Source organism: Phacochoerus africanus, chromosome 10 (assembly GCF_016906955.1).
Source record: "Phacochoerus africanus isolate WHEZ1 chromosome 10, ROS_Pafr_v1, whole genome shotgun sequence".
NCBI classification, from domain to species: domain Eukaryota; kingdom Metazoa; phylum Chordata; class Mammalia; order Artiodactyla; family Suidae; genus Phacochoerus; species Phacochoerus africanus.
This window is the reverse complement of record NC_062553.1, coordinates 84,890,164-84,916,568: the sequence shown is the minus strand read 5'-3', so window position 1 is coordinate 84,916,568 and position 26,405 is coordinate 84,890,164. Positions and strand designations below refer to the sequence as shown.

The 26,405-nt window shown below is 39.3% G+C and overlaps 1 protein-coding gene across 5 annotated transcripts in view; it reads right to left on the bottom strand.

Moving 5' to 3' along the window:
• The window catches only part of INPP4B (inositol polyphosphate-4-phosphatase type II B), a 694,433-nt gene that overhangs the window by 552,124 nt on the left and 115,904 nt on the right, over nucleotides 1-26,405 (bottom strand). For all 5 annotated transcript variants that reach the window (XM_047798897.1, XM_047798899.1, XM_047798894.1 and 2 more), the window contains exon 2: nucleotides 19,220-19,282. The gene's annotated coding sequence lies outside the window, so the exon portion shown is untranslated. The remainder of the gene's footprint in view (nucleotides 1-19,219; nucleotides 19,283-26,405) is intronic.

Below are 26,405 nucleotides of genomic sequence, written 5' to 3'. Positions count from 1 at the left end.
CATGCATCAGAGAGACAGCCTCAACTGACAAATGGTACATACAAAAGTGGCTGCATTAACTCCACAGCCTGAAACCATCAGTTTAAATTCAAGAGGTTTTGTGAGCAGACCAGCTATTGGTATTGGCCCTTCTAAACAAATCCACATGCTCACAAACAAGGAATCTGTATTTGAAATCTCAGGTTGTCTCCTCTCGGGCAGTTGAATTACCTACATCATGCCCCATTATCCTGAAAAGAATAAATGTTGCAGTTATCAACATTCCTAAGAATTTGTCCTGAAATAGAAAGGAACTCCCCTCTCTGAAGACAGAATGCATTGGCACCACACATGCTTCCAGTCACATACATGAGACTGGGAAAGGTCGAGCAGTGAAAGAAATTAATCTGGGCTAGAAATGAACGGACTTGCTCAGTCTCTGCTACATGCCAGCAGTACCAGATCAACAGTGTAGAAGAGTGGCCAATTTCTGGAGATCTCCTACCCTTCAGGGAAGCCCTATATGAAAACATCTTCAGGATGTGGAAGGAGAAAGTGTATCCAAAATCTAGCCTTTCTGTATCCAGGAGCAATAGCCACTTTTGGAACAAAAGGAAGATGGCACCCATCCCCACTGCCAATGGGGATGCATCAGAAAGAATAACTAACTGAAGAAGCTATGTTTCACAAAGCAGGACACTCAGCACAGGATGTAACAAGATGGCCAGATAAGGACGTCAGAATGGACAAACCACACAAAGTCATCTCAGAATACCTAAGAGGTACACTTTTAAAAACAAACAGGCATGATGGGGGGCGGGGGAATAAGTCCAGAGTGTGGGTGATGAACAGCACAATTGAACGTTCTAGGAGAGGGCTCTCTTCAGTGATAAATCAGTGGAGGAATCTGCCATAAGGATTTTGTTGTAAAAAATGAAATTGCATTTAGCTACATGATGGTGAGTACAACGACATACGAATTACATAAAAATCTACTGTAATTAAATCCTGTATAACCCAGGCATCTGTGGTCTCCCATGACTTCACAGAGCAAATGGGAGCTGCCATAGAGAATCCTTTTAACTTCTGACCACAAAACTTAGACAGTTCTAGATTTCTACATTTCCTTCTCTTTCTGCCATAGACTGAACGTTTGTTTCACCACCCAAATTCAAATGTTGAAATCCTAATCCCTAATGTGATGGTATTAGGAGGTAGGGACGCTGGGAGATAACTAGGTTATGAGGGTGGGACCCTCACAGTGAAATTAGTGCCCTTATGAGAGGAGACGCCAGAAAGCTTGCCCTCTCTCACTCTCTCTCCCCCCGCCCCCCACCTCTCTCCAGTACGTAAGCACAGAGCCAGAAAGCTACTGTCTGCAAGCCAGGAAGAGGACCCCACCAGGAACCAATCATTGGCACCATAATCTAGGACTTCTCAGCCTCCGGAACATGAAAGGTTTATTGTTTAAGCCATGCAATCTTTGTTATGGTCGCCCATGCAGACTGAGAAATTTTCATGGTAAAATTAATTGAAAATTAAATTACCACCACTGCTCTGAAAGGCATCCCTTCTCACTTGTTCAAGAAGTTCAACTGTTTAGAAAGCCTCCTTCCCTGTCTTGCACCTTCTCCTTTTCTACTCACTCTTCTTCTGTCAGTAAACATGCTGAAGATTCCTTCTTGCTTAGCAAATGACAAGATTCTCTCTCTCTCAAATCCCTGATCCTCCTCATCTCTGCTCTTATTTTTTCCATTTACTAACCAGAAATCCAATAAAGTCATTACTCAAAACTATGTGGTAACTCCTGCTGCACGTTGCATAAAATCCAAACCCATTAAGATGTATTACCAGATGGTTTAAGACCTGGCCCCTGTCACTCTCTCAGCTTTATCTCTCAGTTTTTATTCTTGCCCTCTGAGTTATGGTCCCAGGTAATTTTCATCAGCTCCCCCCAATCTCATGCTTGCATATCTCCAAATTTTGCAAATGCAGATCTTCTCATTTGAACGTCTTTTCCCACTCCTCTTTGCCTGAATAATAAAATCAAGTCCTAGCACTCACAACCATTGCCCTGGCTATGAATACCCACAGCCTCTTGAAACACCCAGAGCACAGCACTGGTATGACTGCTAAATTGTTGGTCTCCTGCTCTGGGTTTTAAGCTCTGTGAGGGATATCTATATATCTTAAATATAGATATATTTATTATCTTAAATATAGATATATAGATACCTTATCTTTGTAAGTGCTCAAATTAAAAGACTTCTTGATTCATGGTAGGTACCTAATAACAATTTGGGGGGGCTGTATCAATAAATGAATAAATAATTTAGACTGCTATATGGCCTTACACACAGGAAAGGGGTGCCCTGTTCAGCATCTAGTCCAGGCAGGAGTACATGCTGGTTTGTAAATCTGTCTCATGCATTTTATTGACATGAATCAACACCCAATTCTTTTTTTTAATGGCTGCACCCATGGTATATGGAAGTTACCGGGCCTGGGACTGAACTCCCACCTCCACAGCAACCAGAACCACTGCAGCCAGATTCTTAACCCACTGCACCACAGTGGGAACTCCTCAGTACCCAATTCTAATGTCATTACAAGATGCCCTGTACTTCCTCCCTGCTTTACTTTTCTCCATAGCCCTTGTTTGAAATACAGTACAACTGGAGTTCCAGTTGCAGCACAGCGGAAATGATTCCGACTGGTATCCATGAGGATGCAGGTTCGACCCCTAGCCTTGCTCAGTGGATTAAGGATCAAGCATTGCCATGAACTGTGGTGTAGGTCACAGATGCAGCTCAGATCCCAAGTTGCTGTGGCTGTGGCATAGCCAGCAGCTGTAGCTCTGATTCAACCCCTAGCCTGGGAACTTCCATATTCCTCAGGGGTGGCTCTAAAAGAAAGAAAGAAAAAAACACAGTACAAATATTTATTTTGTTTACTGTCTGTTTCCTTTTACTGGGACACAGGATCCAGTAGGGCAAGGATTTCTGTCTATTTTGTAGACCCCACATCCAGAATCAGTGGTCCATACCAGGAGGCCAATAAAATTTACTGACAGAAGGAATGACCATTGTCAATCGTGCATTCTTTTTTTTTTTTGTCTTTTTGTTGTTGTTGTTGTTGTTGTTGTTGCTATTTCTTGGGCCGCTCCCGCGGCATATGGAGGTTCCCAGGCTAGGGGTTGAATCGGAGCTGTAGCCACCGGCCTACGCCAGAGCCACAGCAACGCGGGATCTGAGCCGCGTCTGCAACCTACACCACAGCTCACGTCAACGCCGGATCGTTAACCCACTGAGCAAGGGCAGGGACCGAACCCGCAACCTCATGGTTCCTAGTCGGATTCATTAACCACTGCGCCATGACGGGAACTCCCAGTCGTGCATTCTTATTTTGATAGTGGTCGGCCTGAGTACACATAACTCTGCAACTCTCCCACACTGTACTGTGCACTACGTTCTCTATGTGTAATATGATTTCAAAGGGCATTTAGCTAGTATGCAAAAAATAAGAGACTTATAGGAAATAGCCTGAAATTCATAAGCAAGTGACACTGTCAGCAGTGTTCCTACTGGCTAACCCTATAAGATGCAGACATCTTCACAACACCCTGGTTGAACAGATAATACAAATGTCCTAGGGATTAAGGTCCTTCTTTTTTATCTACTTCATCAAACATACAATCAATTTTGGCACAAAGGGTGGTAAAGATAGTTCAATTCCTTTTATTTCCTGCCAATAGCCCATAATTTTGTCATGAAAGGAGAAAACAATTAATAAATAATTTTCCCATGAATTATAACCACATCACAGCCTTATTTTTTTAATTTACTACCATAGCATTTTAAAAGACAGTTGCTCCTATAACAACTCTAAGTCATTAAGAATTTCCCCTATTAATAAATAAGTACCTTTCTCCTCCAAAAAAGTCAGTTTAATCAATGCAATCTTCTCTCTGCTTCCCTAGTTTATACCCATTTCATTTCACAAGCTTACAACTCACTTAGGCATTACCATTATCCCCATTGAACAGATAAGAAATTGAGACATAAGAAACTAGAAAGCTTGTTCAAGATCACCCAGATGTTAAGTAGAAGTGCTGTGATTTGACTCTGGAACCTACGGCATGGGAGGAGATTTGGATTTCGAGGGAGAGGCAATTCCTTGAGAAAGGTAATGGATTGTGGGGAGGGAGGTTGGAAGAGCAAAAAGGGGGGATCGGGGATGACTCCCAGGTTTCTGGCTTGGGTGACAAGGTGAATAATGGTTCTTCCAATGATCCACAGGAGGAAGAGGTTTAGAGCCCAAGGTTTAGATCAACTTTGGATGTAGGTTTGAGATGCCTGAGAGAATAAATTCTGACACTCAGAACAGTGCCCTGGGCTGGAGATAGGCATATGGAACTTAAGGGCAGTTAGGTAGAATCCAAAATCATAGAGACAATAAGTTCATCCAGGAAGAGTTTTCTGAATTTGGAAAATAGAAAAAAAAAAAAAAAAACCCTGATATCTGAGAAAGAGCAGTTTTACTGGAATGAGAGAGTGAATGAAAAATTGTTCCAGGTCAAAGAGAGAATGGATGGTAAGAAAGCAGAGGTGGCGACAGCGATCTACTCTTCTGAGAAATGGATATTTGCAAAGGGTAAGGAGTGACTGAACACTATCTGAAGTCACAGGAGCTAGTAAAATTGCCTTCACCTAATCATCCACCTTTTGATGCCTTTGAAAACTGACCTTCCCAGAAACACAGTTTTGAACGTCTACAGCCTCAGAAAAGACCTTTCCAGAGTTGGCTGGCCATCATCTGACTCCCCAGGAACCCTCCTGAAACAGCCCGCTTTAGAAAACATCCCACGTCATGGCCTCTCCCACCATCAGGGTCCTAGGATCCTTCTGACTGAGGAGAGTTAATCTGCATGGACAGATGCTAATGGCTACAGTGACATTCTTAACAGGTAACTTGTATGTCATAGATCAAGCCCTCCTGGAGTTCCCAACCAGACACAGGGGGTTAAGAATCTGACTGCGGTGACTCGGGTCACTGCAGAGGCAAGGATTCAATCCCTGGCCTGATGCAGCAGGTTAAAGGATCCGGTAGTGCCACGGCTGCAGCATGGGTCATAGCGGTGGCTCAGATTCCATCTCTGGCCTAGGCACTTCCATTGCTGCGAGAACAGCCATGCAACTTAAAAAATAATAATAAAGTATGAAAAAAATAAATAAAGAGAGCATTCTTGGGAATTCCTGTTTCATTCAAAAGCAGCACTTCACAAACTGTGCTTCATTGAAACCATCTCTCTGGATGCAGAGAGCATTACATAAAAATACATTAAAGTATAAAGGTTCCATGGGCCACCAATTTGGGGAAATGCTGGGTTAAACAAAGTTAAACAGGTTTCTTTACAGCAGGATTTTCAGAGACTAATATTCTAATGTGTGTCATAAAACTACAGGAGGGAGATATAAAATTCAGCATTTTCCAAAATTACCTGATTATAGGACTTTTTAAAAGGGTTATCACATGGATCAGAAATTGAAGAAGATGTCTTCCCATAGGACCAATGCTAGTGAAGTTTATTTCAGGCAATGTCCATGACTGATTAGAAATCAAAGTCAACACCATTCTACTTGTACCCAGTACCATCCCATTGAGCAGCCAAGTTTCCTTCTGCTCACCCCACTTTCAGCACCTTCCTTACACAATGTTATTGATTCAGGCACCGTCCCTTTTATAATGGCAACGGACCTTTGCTTGACAGCTTAAGTATTTGCTTTCCCTTTTGATGGACTAAATTCTGCGGCCTCCAGAATTAAATTGGGATTGGGGCATGTGGTACATTTCATTTCACAGCCCTGTATGACTGACTACAAATGAGACAAAGCTGATGAATAAACTTGTTGGTCATTGATATTATTTCTCTGCTTCTATTTTTTTTTTTTCCTTTTAAAGCTTGCAAGCTCAGTTGTTACCAGGAAAATCAATAAACAAGCTTTCAAGAAAATGTACACCTTGGGAGAATAAAGGCCCTTTTGCCTGGAAGTTATTCTTTTTCTTTTCTAAGGGAGTAATAACCACTCCACAGCCAGAGTTCACTTTCAAGTCCACCGAAGCCCCTAGTGCTCATGAGGACTCTCTACTGGGAGAACAGAGCCCCCCGGTATTTTCAGAGGGACAACTTTTGTTACTAGGATGACTTCTGTGAATTGAATTATTCTGAAAGTCAGGTAGGACTAAAGAAAGGCATCTAATGTAGCCCAGAAAATAAACCATTATCCACACATCCAGGGGCTAGGGAAGAAGGCGGGGAAGGTTACAAAAAGCAGTCTTTCCATGTGAATGTAGACAAAGCGTAACCTTATTAACTAGAGCAGAGGTTCTTATATCTCTACCCTCTCCTGGAGCTCACACCTAGGAGACAGAGACCAGAGCCTTTAGACCTCTGCTCAGAGCCTTAAGATTTTTGCCATGGCACGCCAGTCTTTGAAGGAGTTATAGCCTCGGACCACATGTGTAAGTGGCATATCAGAGCAGCACCATTCAAAAGAACACAGTGAATAGGGAAACCTCTATTCAATATCTCATCAATATCTCAATAATAAATAAACTATAATGGAAAATAATCTGAGAAAGAATATACATACACACACACACACACACACATAATTGAAATTTTGCTGTACCCCTGAAACACTGTAAGTCAACTCGACTTCAATAAAATGTTTTTAAATAATCACTTAAGGAACAACCACAAAAAAGACCATAGTGAGATGATGGAAATGTTCTATGACCTTGCACTGTTCTGTACGTTAGCCAGTAGTTACATTTAAATCTCGAGCACTTGAAATGTAGTTAGTATCGCTAAAGAACTGAATGGCCAATTTTATTTAATTTTAATGAATTCAACTATAAATAATCACAAGTGCCTGGTGGCCACCGTCTTAACAGCATAGCACTAGAAAATGGAAGTAGAATTCATCAGATCAGGATTCCTAGCCTTTTATTAGGGTCATAGAGCAACACGGGTAGCCCAAACCCATCTTCCTCAACTAGTTCCGATTCCATACATCAGGAAGTCAGTGGGGATCAGGGGAGGGGTGGGGAACAAGTGTTGATAAAAAATGTCCACATCTGCTTGGCAAGTCAAAGTAAGTTTGAATAAAGGCATGGGTCAAAGTGGAATGGCAGTCACTGGGTGGGGGCAGGGTCTGGCATATGTTTTAGTAAGAAAAAGAGTCCTGAGAAGGAGCTACAGGGTAAGCGTGTAATGGTAGGGCCGCAGTTATTTCCACAGCTGCCTAACGAGCTATCCCCAAATTTAATCCCTTGAATCAATGACATTTGTTTTGCTCATGAATCGGCACCTTGCACAGGACCCATGGCGGGGATGGGGAAGAGCTCATCTCTGTTCCACTCACCATGGCCGGAAATGTCCCAAGGCTGAGAGGTGGGATTATCTAAAGGCATGTTTCCTCACAGGGCTGGCAGACAATGCTGGCTATTGGCTCTGAGGCTCTCGCCAAAACACCCTGGCTACTCCGCGAGACCTAGGCTTCTCCCAACACGGTGACTGGGTTCCAAGGGAAAGGGTCCAGGAAGAATGAAGGTCGGGAGGATTCTGTCTACTCCATACGACCCTGCCTTGGGAATCCCACAGCATCACTTCTGCAGTACTGCTATGTCATCAGGGCAGACTCGAAGCCACTCAAGTTCAAGAGGAAGGAAAGTCGTCTTCACTTCTTGGTAGGGAGAGCCAAGGAGGTTCAGGAGGAACATGCAGACTAGATACATTGCTACAGCCATTTTTGAAAAATAATCCATCACTGATAGATAAACTAGTTTAGGTGTCCAAGGATAGAAACCTTGGTCAGACCAAACTGATAACAAAATAGAAATGTATTAAGAAACCAGTAAGCTTCAAGTTTCAAGCACGGCTGGATCAACTGGCTCAAATAATACAATTGCATCTTTCTGATACTCACTTATTCTTCTCTGTTTCTTGTCTGTGTGCGTGTGTGTGTGTGTGTGTGTGTGTGTCTGTCTGTCTGTCTGTCTTTCCCTTTTCCCCTCAACTGGCTCATTATCCTCTCCAGATGACAGGAGGAAAGATTATTGGCAACTCTAAGTCAACATCTTGATAATTTTTGACACTTAAGGAAGAAACTTTCTCTTGCATAGCAAATTTCATGGAAGGGCTTAGATTAATTTATTTACTCCTGTTCAATCACTGGGTCTTGGGTCCTGGGAAATGATGTTCCCTAATAGGCCAGCTGAAGGTCTCAAGTCCACCCCAGCAGTGAGTTATTTAACCTCACTGCATTTCAGTTTTCCTACATTTGGAATGGATATTCTGGTAAATGGATGGTAAAAACGACCCCGATTCTCCACTCTCCTGTAACCAACCAACTGCAATGTGATTTTGTTGACTCCTTTTATCCAGTGGTGGAGTCTATTCTCCCATCTCCTTATTCCAAGCTGGCCAACAGAAATGGCTCTGTGTTCATTCTGACTCTTTAGCATTTCTGCTCTTTTTCTCTCAGAACTCTGATACCACTAGAAGGACAAGCTCAGTTTAGACTCTTAAGGGAACAGAGATCACATACAGCAAAGCCAAACCGGCCAGTTTGTCCTGGCCAAGATCACAGAGACATCAAAGAACCCAGCCAAGATCAGCAAAACGAGCCCACGGCTGAGTTTCCAGCTGCCGGCAGAGGCCTGAACGAACCCAGCTAAGAGCCGCGTAAACCTCCAAGACAATCTTCAGACTTGTGCCAATGAGCTTTGCTCACTGGGTGTTTATTCCACAGTATGAAGGACAAAACTGAAACAGAGATAAGAGCAGGCCCTAATGCTCCACACTGTGTTTAGAACAGTGCCCGGCATCAAATAAGCAGTCAATAAATAGTTTCTATTATTATCCATAATTTGCCAGTACCACATAGAATGAATGTGTTTCCCAGCTTCCTGAAGAAAATGAGATGTCTACCACAAGTTTTGTGAGAGTTAACGCAGAATACCAATCTATCACGTTTTTAATAATTTTAACGAATTAGTAAGAACAAGCCTCAAAAGCTAAGCATAGCCTAAGAATGGAAAATGAGTTGTTTATTGCCAATGCAGTAAAAACGAGCTCCACGATCATGATCTCCAAGCCCTTCACACATCCTGTACAAAGATCTATCAATATCTGATCTACACCCAGCTATTGTATCACCAATTGGATCAACACCCAACTCCTTTCAGGAAAAATAGACAGTAACATTCTAATCAAATGATTAATTGTCATTGTTAGCAATATTTATATTAGTTCAAAAGTTGGGACAAGAGGGAGTTCCCGTTGTGGCTCAGCAGGTTAAGAACCCAACTAGCATCCTTGAGGATGCGGGTTTGATCCCTGGCCTTGCTCAGTGGGTTGGGGATCTGGTGTTGCTGCAAGCTGTGGTGTAGGTCCCAGATACAGCTCCAGTCTGTGGCATCTGGCACTGTCGTGGCTGTGGTGTAGGCTGGCAGCTGTAGCTCCTATTGGATCCCTAGCTTAGGAACTTCCACATGCTGCAGGTGCAGCCCTAAAAAAATAAGTTGGAACAAGAGTAATTTTATCTGTCCTAGTATTTTCAGACATAATAATTTTATGTCTGAGGCTATTTTCAACTGTGGGATTTTAATGCATTAACTCCAAGAAAACATTATTATACACCTTATCTTTATAAAAACTGGAGAAGCACATGATTATGAGCTTCACTCCTCTCATCAGTGAGTGTGTGTGTATGTGTGTGTATGTGTGGTGAGTGTATGCGGGGTGGCATTCTTTCATGAACAATCTTCCCTGTCTGTACTCCCTCAGACGAGTTGTTCATCCTCTTAGAAAGCTTCAGGCAAATTCCATAACTTTCCAAACTCCATCTCAGGTAGTAACTTCTCTTTTGAACTCAGTTCCATATTTCCATTCCTGTTTGATTTCGTTTTGCCATCTCGCCATCCTCAATAATTCTAAAGGTGAATTCATCACCTCCTCGGCCATCACTCGCCAAACACATGTACAGTGTTATGTGATCACTCAAGGTAAGTAAGCCTCCTAGTTCCATTTCTTATACATAACAAAAGCAGGATGAATTATAGTTATGACCAATCTTGTCATAACCCTCGTTCTCCAATTTTGCCTTCAGAATAACCCTATGGTAAGTATTATTCTCTTACTTATTGAAGTGGACAATAGTATACCAAGTTGTGTAGACTGTCAAATATAAAAGCACTGGCAGGGTGGACAGGCAGAGCTGCAAATACAGATCAATGAGGTTAATAATCATTGTATGAAGAATGCTAAGTGTGCTGAAACTAAATTTTATGGAAGTGAAGTTTGAGACTTCCTTAATGAAATTAATAGTTAATTAAGCACCAACTATATGCCAGTATCTACTTTAAGTTAATGTTAATATCCTAAGTTACTACTAACTCACTTAATTACTTAAGTCTATTTCTTTAACAGTTTTGTAGAAGACAGCAGTATGAGATCCCATGGGTGAAGTAGCCTGCATAAGGTCAGGTGGCAAAAAGCTAATAATAAATCAGCAACCTGGGATTTGAATGCAGGCCATCTGGCTCCTGAGAAATGTCCCTGCTACATCCTGCTCTCTGAAATGAAGAATAAGGAAGTCATGGAGGGGAGAAGAAAGTAACAGTAAATGCAAAGTCATCAAAGTGGGAATAAGTCAATCACACAGGCATGGGGATCAACCAGGTTGTATGGGCTCTGAAGTCACTCCTGGCTGAGAAATCAGATGGAAATGAGGTTGGAAGGATCCGGGATGCAGCAGCAGCAGCAGTAGCGGCAGTAGCAGCAGCAAAGTGGCCATTGAATGTTAGGCTGAGTTGTTCAGATGTCTGGAACCGCCCAAAGGGAACTTGACCCTCTGTATAATTTAATCCGCGTCAACGCACAGGCAAATGAACATGTTGAGGAGAAACGCGCTGGTGCATATGGAAGTGGGAGGTAGTTTCCTAATGTGGAGCTAAAACAGTTTGTTTGAAACTGGCAGCATCTCGAACTCAAAATACTTCATGTACATCTGTGTCATTGAACTATTTGCAAATGATGAAGAAAGTCACAGGCTGAGGACAGGTGCCCTGGTCACACACCAGCCTTGACCTTATTCTGGAGGGTTAAGTACTGGAAGCATGGGATGGCTGTTCCAGAGCTAGCAAGCTGTGTGCTTCCACACCAACTTCAATGCCAGGAGTGCCTTAACTGAACATCTGGCTAATAATACACCTTCCATTTATTAACACACTTACTCACTGCACCTGCTCTGCGCCAGGAAATTACATGGGCCAAGTAATGGCAGCATGATTTCAAATGTTTACCTCATCACCTACTAACATAATTAAAGAATAACAATCACAGTCGTGGAGAAAATCTTGGTTAACTCTTTTTTTTTTGTCTTTTTAAGGCTGCACCTGCAGCGTATGGAGGTTCCCAGGCTAGGGGTCTAATGGGAGCTGCACTGCCTGCTTATGCCAGAGCCACAGCAATGCCAGATCCTTAATCCACTGAGTGAGGCCAGGGATCAAACCCGCAAACTCATGGTTCCTAGTCAGATTCATTAACCACTGAGCCACAATGGGAACTCCGGTTAACTCTTTTTTCAAGAACAGTTCTAAACAGAGATACAGAAAATACAAAACTTACTGATAATCTTATGAAAGCAAAACAATAATTCTCAAATATAACAACTTTGATATGAAAGAAAGTATTTCTTTAGCCTATGTACTAGTTGAGTTAGTCTGCTCACTGCATCCACTAAAACAATTTTTAAAAATCTTAAAAGTGATAAGGGTATAACATATACATTAGTATTTTCCTTGATAAAACTGGTTTCAGGAAAGGAAATGTTAGGAGTTCCCTGGTAGCCTAGTGGGTAAAGATTCAGCATTGTCACTACTGTGACTCAAATTTGATCCCTAGCCCAGGAATTTCTGCATGCCACAGGTGCAACAACAACAAAAGAGGAAGTCTTTTCTAACTTTTGCTAAGGCATTTTTTAAGGTATTTTTAAAAATGCATTGAAAGAATTTTTCGAAAAAAGAGAAAGGGGAACAACTTTACCTTTTTCCTAATCATTTAAAAACTCATAGTCAATCACCTAAGAGTGAGATCCAACTGATGACTAAAATCCAACAGATTAGTCTGAATATTTCTGGTAATGTGAACCTGACGTGACCAGATAATAACTGCATTATTTAAAATAACGTTACTAGTATCTACTGAACATTGGCTGATATCACAATTTTCTTATTACTTTCTGGAAAAAAAATTTAAGATACTTTTACCTGCTCTTTTAGGGACTAAACAATTCTATGTGTTACAATTCATGGAAACAGCATTTTTTTTTTTTTCATATTTCTAGGTTGTTTGTCAACTGGTGAGCAAACGCCCATAATGCTCCTTGGCATCTATCAAAATATTCTGAGTCGCTTGTAACAACAGAGCACAGATCCGGGAAAGTTTAGACATTACTAAGTAAACAGTGCACAGATGTGGGTGCTGAAAAATTAATACCACACCACCTTCTGATAAGCTGTTGCTCCAAAAATGCTTCTGCAAAAACAGCATGAAACAAGCCCAAAGCACAAATAGTCATGCAATCACAACATAAATGAATCATAAAGCATTAAAACAGAAATGTCAAGCTCTGGCATCAGGTACAATTTGTGACAAATTACTCAGCCTCACACCTATTTCTTCATGCCATCTCACTGGTAGAGAGAATACTGGAAGTAAGAGTAACTTGTCACCTGTGAACAAAAAGCAGTTTTAAAATGTTTAAATAGTTTTTGATGTTTGTAATCTTCCTCCTTATATCTCAGAAAAAAATCCACTTTCATTCTGAATGTTCAAAATAAGTACTTGCTATTCTCAGATAAGATGTTCTAATAAAGTACCAATTTTATCACAAATGAAGGCCACGGGAACCCTAGGAGGTTGCTGCTGACATCTAGTGGCACAATTTTTTCAATGCTAAATGTATCACAAATGTATATCCAGAGAGAGGGGAAAGAGGTACCACAAACATATGTCTTGCAAAGTCTAGTGGACATTCTATGCTACAAATTATTTGCTTCTGCTCACACCACTCTACCTCCAGTGACTCGCTTCCCCTTCCAAAATAATGCTACTGCTACAAAACTGAAGAAATTAAAACCAACACATCTGTTAAAGCCTTAAGAGAACTGAGTACCCCAAAATGCTTAGTCCATTACGGAATTGCCCCAATTCCCAAAGGCTCTGCCCCAACCTCAGTAGTCCTAATTTTATCTCAACTTCCCAAATAACCAGAGCCCTTCCCCAAACTCCACACCTAGCATTTAGGTACTTTCAGGGTCGTGGTCTAAAGAGACTTGATTATAGAGCTGAGATATGTTAATTCACATTCATACCCACAAACACACATGCTCACACGGTCATGAAGTATAAAATAATGCCATTTGCAGTAACTTGGATGGACCTAGAGATTATCATACTAAGTGAAGTCAGTCAGACAGAAAAAGACAAATACCACATGATATCACATATGTGGAATCTAAAATATGACACAAATAACCTATCTATGAAATAACAATTGACCCACAGATACAGAGAACAAACTTGTGGTCGCCAAGGGGTGTAAGGGTGTAAGGGAGGAATGGACTGGGAGTTTGGGATTAGCAGATGCAAACTATTATATTATAGAACGGATAAACAACAAGATCCTACTGTATAGCCCAGGGAACTATATTCAATAGCTTATAATAAATCATAATGGGAAAGAATATGAAAACATAAGACTGAGTCACTTGCTATAGAGCAGAAGTTCACACAGCAGTGTAAATCAACTATACTTCAATAAAACTTTCAAAAAACGGTCATGAAATCCCTGTGCATGAGATTCAATATTTATTGAAAATTTTAAAATAGTTATCAGGGACTGCTTTAATGTTTCCAACCATCCACATGAACGATGAAATTGAGATTGATGTAAAAAATGATAAGAAGCATAGAGATAATTTCTACAGGCAAGCAAAAAGATTTACTCTAGAGCCTCTATCCATATGCAGGTATGTGCAAACAAGGGATGTGTGTGTGCAGAACAAGAGCAAGACAAGTTCGGCACGCACCCCACTCCCACGAAAGCACTTGTGAGTATAAGAGGTAAACACCAAATCGATGAATGAATGAATAAATGAATAAGGTGGCAAATTACAATAGAACTTTCCCCCTATTGATTCTGATGTAAGGTATGTTATATAGGCAGTGTTGTTTTGCTCTTTAGGCAAAAGTGCCTTTGTGGAGTAGTTCAGGTTAGATTTTTCTCCCATGACATGTGCAAAGGAGCACAAAGCCAGTGCGTGATTAAGTTGGGTAATATCCCTTTGGTTAAGGGAGTGTATGTTCATAATTGGAAATTATTTGCTCTATAAATTGGTACAGTTGAATTTAGATTTTATTCACATTGAAAAGATGTGATAAAGGGAGAAGAGCTTCTCAAGTTGGTCCTAATTTAGCAATGTTTAAATAATACAAAACATTGCTAAATTATAATTCTCATAGTACAAAGGCATCTTCTGGATGTTTAAATATTCGTTCAATGGAAATCTTAGAGACACGAGAAGCTCATTCATTCAAAGCCTGTCTACTTCACTCACATGTGGGACTAAAAGTAGATGACAGAAGAATCTTTTTTACAATCTCACTGAAGGAAAAATAAATCCTGTGTCTGTGTATACACATTTACACACAAAAAGTTATACATATGTACATATACATATGTATATAAATCCATGCACACATGAGAACTATTATATAGCAATGCAGAGAAATCAATGACAATGTGACAGATACTGTATCTAGGTTACTTTACTGAATGAATATGAGTTAAGGAAGAGAAATACTTGTAGCATGATGTAGAACACAGAAGGCTCCCTAAAGAGATATTTTAAGGTTATGAAGGCTTTGGAATAAGGAAGAAAAAAGACTGTGCATTCCAAGCGGAGTTTTCAGCATAAGGAACAGCAAGAATGTTTAGGGGATGAGGTGGAGTATGAGACAGACAAGTACGGTAAGAAACACAGGTGGAGAATCAACATAAGAACTTGAATATTAGCAGGAGACAATTCTTGACAACGCTACAGCTTATAGTCTTGGGAGTTTTCTTTAAAGTTTTAAAAAGGTAGAGTATCTCACAGAATCTAATACTCGAGTAAAGAATGTCTTCGTATTTTTGCAAATGACAAAATCATAAAACTAAAAGGGGAAATTCATAATAACTCTTCCTCATACACAGTCCTCTTTAAGAATTAGGTTTTACTCTCTTCTCCATGAAAGTCTTCAATGGTTTATTCACTGGCTTTCAGTTTAAATTTTCTTTGGGAGCATGTTTGCCGGATGTTAGAGCTCTTGCTCTATAAAACATTGCATATATCCTATGGGCATTGTGACAATTACGTCACACTTTCATCACATGTATAGAGGTATTCCTAACTCGCACTTAAGTTTATGGTCATTAACTTGTTAATCAACTGCAAATTTGATGCTTTACTTTCCATTGTTGCTTTATAGTATTTTGTAATAAATAATATAAAATATAATTTGCAATAAGCTCTTAAAATATCAAAAGAATTGTATCCTCTATAAAAGACTTCGACATGTGTTACATCTACAAAATGTTCTACAGCCATAACAATAAGCCGCAAGGAAACCAATCTCTAAACGATACATGTATAACTTACTTCTTAGTGCCCTACAACATAAAGAACACTGTACACTAGCCTTCTGACAGTTTATTTTCAATTCTCAAAAATGTGTTCATACTAAGGTTAGATTTCAACCTAGAGTACATCAAAAAATTGCTGAATCTTTGCTATATCATTCTACTTTCCTACAGGAAAATTAAATATATGTGAGAATAAAACTTATATTATAATAAAACTTTTATTATATTCCTATATAATAAAAATAAATTATAAACATGAAATTTTCTTAATTGAAATTCAATCTCTTTCTAGGACCTATAAACCTGTGGAAAAACTGAACAGAATACAAGTCTATTTTTGCCCATAATTTGACTAGGAAAAGAGCAGGATATTTTAACCTGCCTCTATTTGGGGGTGACAAAATTTAAGAAGATTATGACTAACAGAATCAATAAGTTTACATAATGAGATGCCACATGAAAACTTATCCTAAAACCCTTTTGAAGAAAGTCAAATGTAGGAGTTCCCACGGTGCCTCAGTGGTAACAAATCTGACTAGTATCCATGAGGATGAGAGTTCAATCCCTGGCCCTGCTGAGTGGGTGAAGGATCTGACATTGCCGTGAACTGTGGTGTAGATCACAGACATGGCTTGGATCCCGTGCTGTTGTGGCTGTGGTGTAGGCCGGCAGCTACAGCTCTGATTCAACCCCTAGTCTGGGAACTTCCATATGCCATGGGCAAGGCCCTAAAAAGACAAAAAAGTAAAATAAAATAAAGTCAAATGTAGAACTTTCGGGTATCTGCACACACAAAACTGCCTGTTAAGCCAATAGATTGCTCTCCAAGCCCCATCGCCGGAGTTAATGGTACATAAAATGAGTATGTTAGGTCATCATGGCCAACTGAGAAAAGCTGAATGGTCCTATGTATCTAAAAACAGCACCTTCACTAGTATATCTTGAATGTCCATTACTTTAACTTTGAAATTTACATGCATATATCACATTTAGGATAATAGAGACAGAGAATCACATTAGCATTCTTTGTCTTATTAAAAGGAATTTAAAAAAATTTTAATTTATTATTATTATTATTTTTGGCTGTGCTCAGGGCATGCAGAAGTTCCAGGGCCAGTGAGGGAACCCACGCCACAGTAGCCACGGGAGCCACAGAAGTGACAACATCAGGTCCTTAGCCCACTGACCCACAAGGGAACTCTCAACAGAATTTTTTGCGAAGTTGCAAACACCCTTACCTCAAAGAATTCAAAGGGCCAACCTAGAGAGGTAATGATATGAACACTCCAGTTAGTCCTCCACATCCCACTCCCAACCTCCACCTAAACACCAGCATCCAAGAGCATAATCTCTTCGGCACTGTTACCGGACCAAAGTGCTTGCTCTGCCTATATCCAGAACTGGCCCTTTATTTGCATGTTGGGTAGAAGCAAATCTTGTGACTCTAGGTACACAGTAGTGAACTCTCTGCCATGTTAATGGGAGGTTCTCTCTTTCATCCCAACTCCTTCTTCACTATGATCATTTGGAGTAAGTTTATCCATTTCTTAAACACATGAAATAAAAGCCTGATAAGACTGAACATATTAGTATACACATATCCTGAAAAAAGAAAAAATTCACATGAATGCCCAGATGGTCTGTGCTCCCTCCCGTCATCCTTTATTTTTATTCTAAAGGACAGGGATCCTTGACCCTCTTCATTAGCTCCACTCACTCAGTGAGCTTCTTGCTCTGGCTTTACCCAGTGTCATCTCCCATTGATTCCCCCTCAACCAGCACTTTCCTACCATTCATCTCCCTCCGCCTGAATCACAGAGCTCAGCTTCAAGCCCTTGCACATATTGTCTAAGTATTCGTTCTTGTTATAACATCTCTCCTTGGGGAGTCACAGCTAACAGCTCTATGGCAAAGGAAGCCCTCAATTGACTTCATTAACCACTTAAAAACACTTTATATTTTGCATTATCATTTAAGTATAGAGTGCCTACAATTTAAAATTCCCTTTAAAGAAGAGAAGCTACTTCCTTGAGGGGTTTATACCTCCTCTGAAGAAATAAGGAGAAACCCTCCTGTCTGTAATTCAACCCAACAATTTGTTTTTGCTCAACTGCAAATTAAAGTTCAGAAACCAGTTTGCTGCCGATGCCCATTAAATTTAACTGCTTCTTTTGTTTCAGCACTCACTTGTTTTTTAGGAATTCAACAATTTGTCAAAAATAAAACACAATTAATATGCAGCCTGATACACATCTCAGCAAATCCAGTATGTGTGTTCATTTGCATAAAGTGAAATCATATCTTCATAGCTATATAAGTGGACAGCAGTGATAGATGGGTTTAGCTCCCATCGCGATTCTAACCTTTCAGGAACTTTTCTATTAAAAACTCCTTTGAGACAGCTGCTTTATCCATAAATCATACAACACACACACATTTTATATCTGCATCTATGCTCCACTTTGTCTACACATATATGTCATTACAATATTTGCATGAATGTTCATATTCTTAGGCCAACATATGTAAATAAATCACATAGCAATTTGAAAATTTAGCAACTAAATGTGCAATCTGTTGAACATAATCAGGCATGCTGTTCAACAACTGTACGATCGAATTCAATCTCTCCAGAGAAAATACATGTTTTGTGTAAGGGTATCTTCGTAAAGCCTGAAGTTTTCTAGGAATCTGCACTGAAAATTTTTGCAACAAGAGCAAAGAGCAACATGTAAAGCCATCTAACTAATGCTGGAATAAAAGTAAAATCTTATTATTGTACCATGACAAGAATCTAATTTCCCTTAATGTCCATCATTTGTAAGTATAACACATTAATTGCAGTTATCTACAAAGAGAACACAATCTTTTAGTCAAGAGCCTATCCACAATCAACTGTAGTTTAATAAATAAAATTTTAAAAGTTGAAAAAATTCCTATTCATACACTAACATAAATCCAAGTGTAGTGTCAGAAAATTAACCATTATCCACAATGTTTTAAGGTAGTATTTATTTTATTTATTTTATTTTATTTTGTCTTTTGTCTTTTTAGGGCCACACCTGCAGCATATGGAGGTTCTCAGGCTAGGGGTATAATCGAAGCTGTAGCTGCCAGCCTACGCCAGAGCCGCAGCAATGCCAGATCTGAGCCTTGTCTGCAACCTACATCACACCTCACAGCAATACCAGATCCTTAACCCTCTAAGCAAGGCCAGGGATTGAACCCGAAGCCTCATGGTTCCTAGTTGGAGTCATTTCTGCTGCGCCATGACAGGAACTCCTAAGCTAGTATATATTTTAAAATTGACCGATCATTTCCGATATATAGTAGTCATCAAAAATCATTCCTTCTACTTTTCAGATAATGAGTTACTTTTTTGATGGATTACTCAATAGCTCAAAACCAGTCATCAAGAAAATTAAACAGTCAAATGTATCAGAGTTAAACAGATTTTTAAAAAATCAATTCAAAATAAGCATTACCTTGGCTGGATTTTTCATAAAGGATAGCAGATCTCTTGCCAGGTAACACCATTTCTTTAGGTTCTGTGGGCAAAAAGAAAAGAGATTAATAAAAACAACTTTTTTTTTTTTACTCTTTAAATGCTTCTTAAAGAGATTTATTAGTCATAAAGGTCAGAGAAGAAAATCACATAACAAAATATTCAGCTCCATTCAGCAGCTGCCTTGGGAACCACTTGCTCTAAATGCCAAATAACTTCCCCAAAGGTCCCCTCTCCCCTGCGGTGGAGAACACGGGTGACTGCAGCAGAACCTCAGCCCTTTGCTTTGCTTGGCTCTCTTTTCTTACAGGGGAACAAGGCTAACCCAGGAACAAAGAAAAGCATTAGCTTCAATCATTGCAAAAGATACTATGTAATCCATGGCAAGACCAATATAACTGACTGAGAGGGAATTTGCAATTATCTAAAGGTACTTCCCTCCCTCCCCCAGTAAGTATGGGTTTTAAAAATCATGAAAGTTTGGGTGGTTTTCAATTCTGTCTTTCCACAAAAATGATAAAATGAGACATCGAGAGATGACTCCGTAAATAATTGCAGATTACTCTACTTATGAGAGGCAATTTCAGAGCCTTTCTATGCTGTACCAAGGAGGAAAGTACTTTAGAGGAGTCAAAAGTTATGAAAATATATCTTATCCCCTCCCTTAGCATATAACCATCTTGAGGAGTATCCCATAAAAGATTTTATTGCATCATTATCTGAATGTTCAGATTGGAGGATAAGAAATTCAAGTCTGAGCAACAGCTCTCCAGAAAGGACTGTCACATAGATAGGTAAGAATTTAAATTCACTCCTTAAGAAAGTTATTTGACTGAAGAAATGTTAACAGTTAAAAGCAATGTTGATTAATTGGCTATCACAGTCACTATAAGAACAGTCAAATGACACTGCGACATCTTAGCAGCTCTGTGAACTTAGCCAAGGAAAGTAAACTCTGTACCATCCTTTTTCTATCTGTAATATCAGAATGACAGTTCTTCCTACTTTGTAGAATGGATAGGATAAATGAATGACATATATATATATATATACACACATATATATATATAAAGAAGACATATATATAGAGAGAAAATGACATATATATATAAAGAACAAGAGAATGTTAGCTAACATAATTATGAAATCATTATTATTATTATCATTGTTCTCCTTTTAAAAAAAAAAAATCTTGCTACCCCTTTGAAAATCATCACTCCAATGAGCCATATGGTGGAGTAATTAAAAATCATACCATACTGGACATTACTTAATTTGCTCGTATATTAATCGGACTCTGTGATGGCAAAGGAAATAAAGAGTAATTTGTTTTAAATGTCTTGGCAGGTAAGGCAAAAAAGATTAAACAGCATTTCAGGAAAATGAGTGAGCTGTCAGCCGCTGCAGTGGCTTCCCTGGACTTTGCTGAGGATTTTAATTTAAAGATGTCCTCCAAGAAATTGGGATATACTTCAAGATTCTTTCAAAGCAACTGACCCTTGTCTGCTCTTGTGAATACTCAATCCAATTGAGAAAACAGCTGGTGAGCCCCTATTTCAAGTGAGGGTCTATAACAGACTTGAGAGAAACCATAGTAAACAAAAAGGACTCAAGAAAAACACAGATAAGTGGAGGAAACATTTGTAGACAATAGTTTTAAGTAACTCATGAAAATACCATCATTAAACACCAGACACTGTGCTGAAGCAACAAAAAGAATTGGAAGAGTATTGTGCAGTCAGGAAAAGGTCATTTAAAAAAATAATCTTAAAATTTAACCAGAATAGCAGGACAGGTATATGCTGGCTGACCATTGGTCCTGTTTAGTCTAAGAATTTTACAAAAGAGAAGGACTTGGAAAGACTAAGACTGGCAGGCAAGCAAGTGGGGATGTAAATTAAGATGACATTACATGGGAGTTCCCGTCGTGGGGCAGCGGTTAATGAATCTGACTAGGAACCATGAGGTTGCGGGTTTGGTCCCTGCCATTGCTCAGTGGGTTAACGATCCGGTGTAGGTTGCAGATGTGGCTCGGATCCGTGTTGCCTTGGCTCTGGCGTAGGCCGGGGGCTACAGCTCCGATTGGACCCCTAGCCTGGGAACCTCCATATGCCGCGGGTATGGCCCTGAAAAGATAAAAGGCAAAAAAAAAAAAAGATGACATTACATGGGGTAGGATAGACTCGTAATCCAATATGACTGGGGTCCTTATAAGAGGAGATAGAAATACAAACACAGGCAGAGAGGAGAATGCCACATGAAGACAAAGACACAGACAGAAATGACCATGTAACTAGGAGGCATGTCGTATGATAGAAATTGGATAATATAACAGATCCTTATCGTTGGGCAATTTTAAAAAAATATTTGGACAAACCAGTATGTCAGGTAGGAAAGAGGCAGAGAGAGGTGGTAAACTGGAGAAATGATAGGCCATCCTATAACAAGGATGCTATTATTTGCAAATATATCCGCATGTAATGCTTTTGCATTTTTCTATGTCTGACCTCACCTTTCTACCGGGGGTGGCACTTGCCTCAAGGAGAATTAGGTTTGTTACAGGATAATTAAAATAAGAATGGTGTTTAGAGTTTGACATCTAGAAAGAATTCTGGATCCACAGCAAGACAACAGTCTTATATAGAAGGCTTTCCTTAGAGAAAATAGGATTTTTAAAAATACGATCTTAGTGGACATTAACATCTTTGAGGTCAGACCTAGAGAACCAAATCACAGAGTTCTGCAGTGTCAAGAGTGGTTATGATGTAAATGTATGTTATGATGTAAAGGATTATGGAGAAGGTACACCCCGGTGCAAGGGCTGAATGGAGAAGACAGAAGAGGAAAGGGTCCAGCATCAGGTCATTGTGTCCCTTCTCTAGTTTCAACCCCCACATGAATGTGGTAAGAGGAGCATTAGGACTAACAGACCACTCTTCAGAGCACAGACTGGAGAGAGCTCTGAGAAAACCCGCACTCAGCATCTAACACGATGTAGGAGCCGTTTGGAGGCCTTCAAGGAGGGAGGGACATGCCTAAAGACATGAACCTGAGACAGATCCCATCTTCCTCACAGCCAATGTGCAGTGTCCCAGGGAGACAGAAGTTCCCAGGGGCCCTGAGCAGGGGACAGGGAGTGCTGGGTGAGCCTGGCCCCTTCTACTACCCTTCCCCACAATGAGATCATAAGAGGTACCTTGCCTCCCGCTGTCACCATGAGGGGAAGCGGAGAATAAAAGGGAAAATCTGAAAGCACAACCATTGACCCCAAAGTTGTCCAAGTCACCTACCCCCAATATAAAGGCACTAGAAGGTATCTAGTCTTATGTCATCATTTTTCAGATGAGGAAACTAAGACCAGAATGGCAGCCTCATTTATTCAAGAGTATTATGCAGGTGAGGACAGACCAGAGGCAATAATTCCAATTTTTCTAGCACCTACTGAAATGCTAACATGCCTTCCTATATGTTCATCTAGAGTCCAGCTTTTCTTTTTATTATGGATATCAATTAATGCTACTATTCAGTTAATATTTAAAAATAAAAGTGATAATTATATTTTAAAGAAAATAATAGAGACAACAATTTAAAATCCACTTCTTTTAATGAGTAATGAAATAGATTTAAAATTAAAATAAATACTGGGGGAATTCCTGCTGTGGTACAGTGGGTTAAGAATTTGAATGCAGCAGCTCACATCTCTACAGAGGAGTGGGTTCCATTCCTGGCCTGGCGCTGTAGGTTAAAAGATCTGGTGTAGGTTGCAAGTGCAGCTTGGATTCAGTCCTTGGCCAGGGAACCTCCATCTGTCACGGATGCAGCCCAAATAAATCATAAATATCGGGTCTACAGAAAAATTATTAGTTTTATTTAATTAGTAAATTTAGCAAAGTTACTAAATTAGGATCCTTGAACAAAAATCAATTGTGCTACCATCCAACAACAAAAATAGAAATTATACATTATTAAAATAGAATTTAAAACATCAAATAACCCTAGAATAAACCTAACAAAATGCTCATGATCTTGACACCAAAAACACGTAAAACATGACTTAAATAAAGCAGATTAAAAAAAAAAAAGACGGAGATACATCATGATTATAGAATGGAAATACAATATAATAAGGATATCAATTCTCCTCAAATTAATCTAGGTATTCGGTATACTCAGAATCAAAATCCCAGTAGTTTTTCTTTTTAATTTAAATTTTATGAGCTAAAATTTATACATAAATGCAAAGGGCTAAGATTAGCCAAGGTGATAGTAAAGAAAAACAAAACGAGGTCTTGAATGACCAGAGAGCAAATGTATTGTACAGCTTGTGTAATTAACAACTGTGTATTTTGTACAAAAACATACATTGTACCAAAACATACAAACAGATATATGGAATGAAAAAGAGTCCAGAAACAAACCTGCATGAATTATAACAACTAATTATACAATTATGACAAGTTTGACAATGTCAAACAATGGGGAGAAAGCAACCTCTCAACTAAATAATACTGGTGGAATTATATACCCATTTGTGATAAAAAGTGAATCTTAACCCCTACACATACAAAAATCAGTTTCAGAAGATTGTATATCGAAATGTGAATGATAAAACAATAAAGATTTTAGATGGAAGCAACTTTCCCTCTAGGATAGACAATGTTTCTTAAACAGCATAGAAGTGGTAACCGTAAAAGGAAAACATGATAAGCTTGACTGTATTTAAATTGAGGACTTTTGTACAGAAATATCAAATCACAGAGTTCCCACTGTGGCACAATGGAATCAGAGGTGTCTCTGCAGCAGTAAGATGCAGGTTCGATCCTTGGCCGGGTACAGTGGGTTAAAGGATCCAGTGTTGCTGCAGCTAGGTTGCAACTGAGGCTCGGATCTGATCCCTGGCCCGGGAACTCCATATGCCCAGGGACGGCAAAAAAAAAAAGAAAGAAAAAAAGAAAAAGAAAAAGAAAATCAAGTCACTATGTTACATTCCAGAAACTAACATAGTGTAGTAGGTCAATTATACTTCAAAAACAAACAAACGAAGTCATAGAAAGAAAAATCAGATTTGTGATTACCAGAGGGGGGAGGGGGGAATCAGATGAAGGCAGGCAAAAGGTACAAACATCCCGTTATACAATAAATAGATATTAGGGATGTATGTACAACACGATAAATATAATTAACATTGCTGAATGTTATGTATGAAAGTTGTTAAGAGAGTAAATCCTAAGAGTTCTTGTCACAAGAAAAAAATATTAAAAAAAATTTTGTATCTATATGAGATGATGGATGTTCACTAAATGTATTGTGGTAATCATTTCATAATGTATGTCAGTCAAATCATTATGCTGTCTACTTTAAATTTTTAAATTTATACCATGCTGTATGTCAATTTTACCTTGATAAAACTGTAAGAAAAATAAAGTCTCATTCTCATCCAGAAAACAGGGCGGTGGGGGGAGCTAATGTTCATCAAATGATGCCAACTACAGAATAAAATGGCAAGCCACAGAGTACAGAAGGAACTCTGCAATATCAGATAATGACTCATATTCTGAATATTAAAATAAACCTTTACAAAACTATTGCAGACAACGCAATAGAAAAACGGACAAAAGACAAATAGAAATTTCATAAAAGAGGGCATTCAACATTTCAATAAACATATTAAAATTTCCTCAATTCTAATCCTTAGGAAATGCAAACTAAAATCACAATGAGATACCACTACATGCAGACACACTGGCTCAAATATAAAGGACAGATGATTCCAAGAGTGGACAGGAGGAGTTCTGACGTGGCGCAGTGGAAACAAATCTGACTAGTAACCATGAGGTTCCAGGTTTGATCCCTGGCCCTGCTCCGTGGGTTAAGAACCCAGCACTGCCATGAGCTGTGGTGTAGGTCGCAGACGTGGCTCAGATCCCGCACTGCTGTGGCTCTGGTGTAGGCCAGTGGCTACAGCTCTGATTCGACCCCTAGCCTGGGAACTTCCATATGCCACAGGGGTACAGCTCTAAAAAGCAAAAAAAAAAAAAAGAGTGGACGAGAACATGGAACAATGGTACTGTCATATGCCCTTGATGGGCGCAAAGAGTGGAAAAGTTTGTAACACCAGAAAACAGTTTGGTAGTCTCTATTAAAGGCGCATGTATGCACACCTTATGGCTGGGCAAATTCCACTACTACGTTTATAACCTCTACAAAGCCATACTCTGGCTACCAAAAATTATATACAAAATGCTCATAGTAGGACTCTTTACCATAGGGAAAAACTGGAAACAGCCCAAATCTCCATTAACAATAGAACAGATTAACAAATTAGGATCTATTCATACAATGAAATGAGTCACATTAGTCAGAATGAACAAACCACCATTACAGGAAAAACACAGAAAAATAGCACAAATAATCTTTAGGGTAAGAACTCAGATGAAAAAAGTACATACAGCATGACAACATTTATTTGAAATGTGGGGGGGACCTCTTGTGGGGTAAATAGTGACTGAGAGGGGAAATAAGGGGAGCTTTTAAGGTAGCAGTGTTATTGCTTTCATGATCTTCTGTTTGGATCTTTGTGTTCACTTTGCAGAAATTTGTCAAGCTGTACACTTAAGATTTGCTCACTCTTCCATATACTTGCTATACTTTAATAAGATTTTTAAGTGTGATTGGAATCTCCACCCATCTGTCTGTACCACTTGATAAAAAGGCACAAATAAATGTTAAAGATGATCCCTGATTTTAAAATGATTGGGAAGAAATAAAAGGGCAGATTTCAATCTGCAAATGCTTTTCCTCAGCATCTACAAGTTCGATGATTCAGGACAGAAGCTGGAGACAGAACATGAGTGTTTGCCCTGGAACACAAGCCATTTTCCATATTTTTAACATATAAGATTCCTCCTCCAACTGCATAGTCATTGTCAACTTTATTTAATAAAAGGAAATCTAGCATGTACATTCCAACTAAAGCATATTTCTATATTTAATAGTACATGTGTTTGAAAATTTTTTTATTTAATTTTGGCTACATTAGCCAGGAAACACCTTGAGATGGATTTTAAGTGTTATACCTGACCTTTCAAAGTATTTGCTTTTGTATATACTAAAATTGCTACCCGCTGGATTCCTTTCTAATTTCCCCTTGCTTATTGTTTTATGAA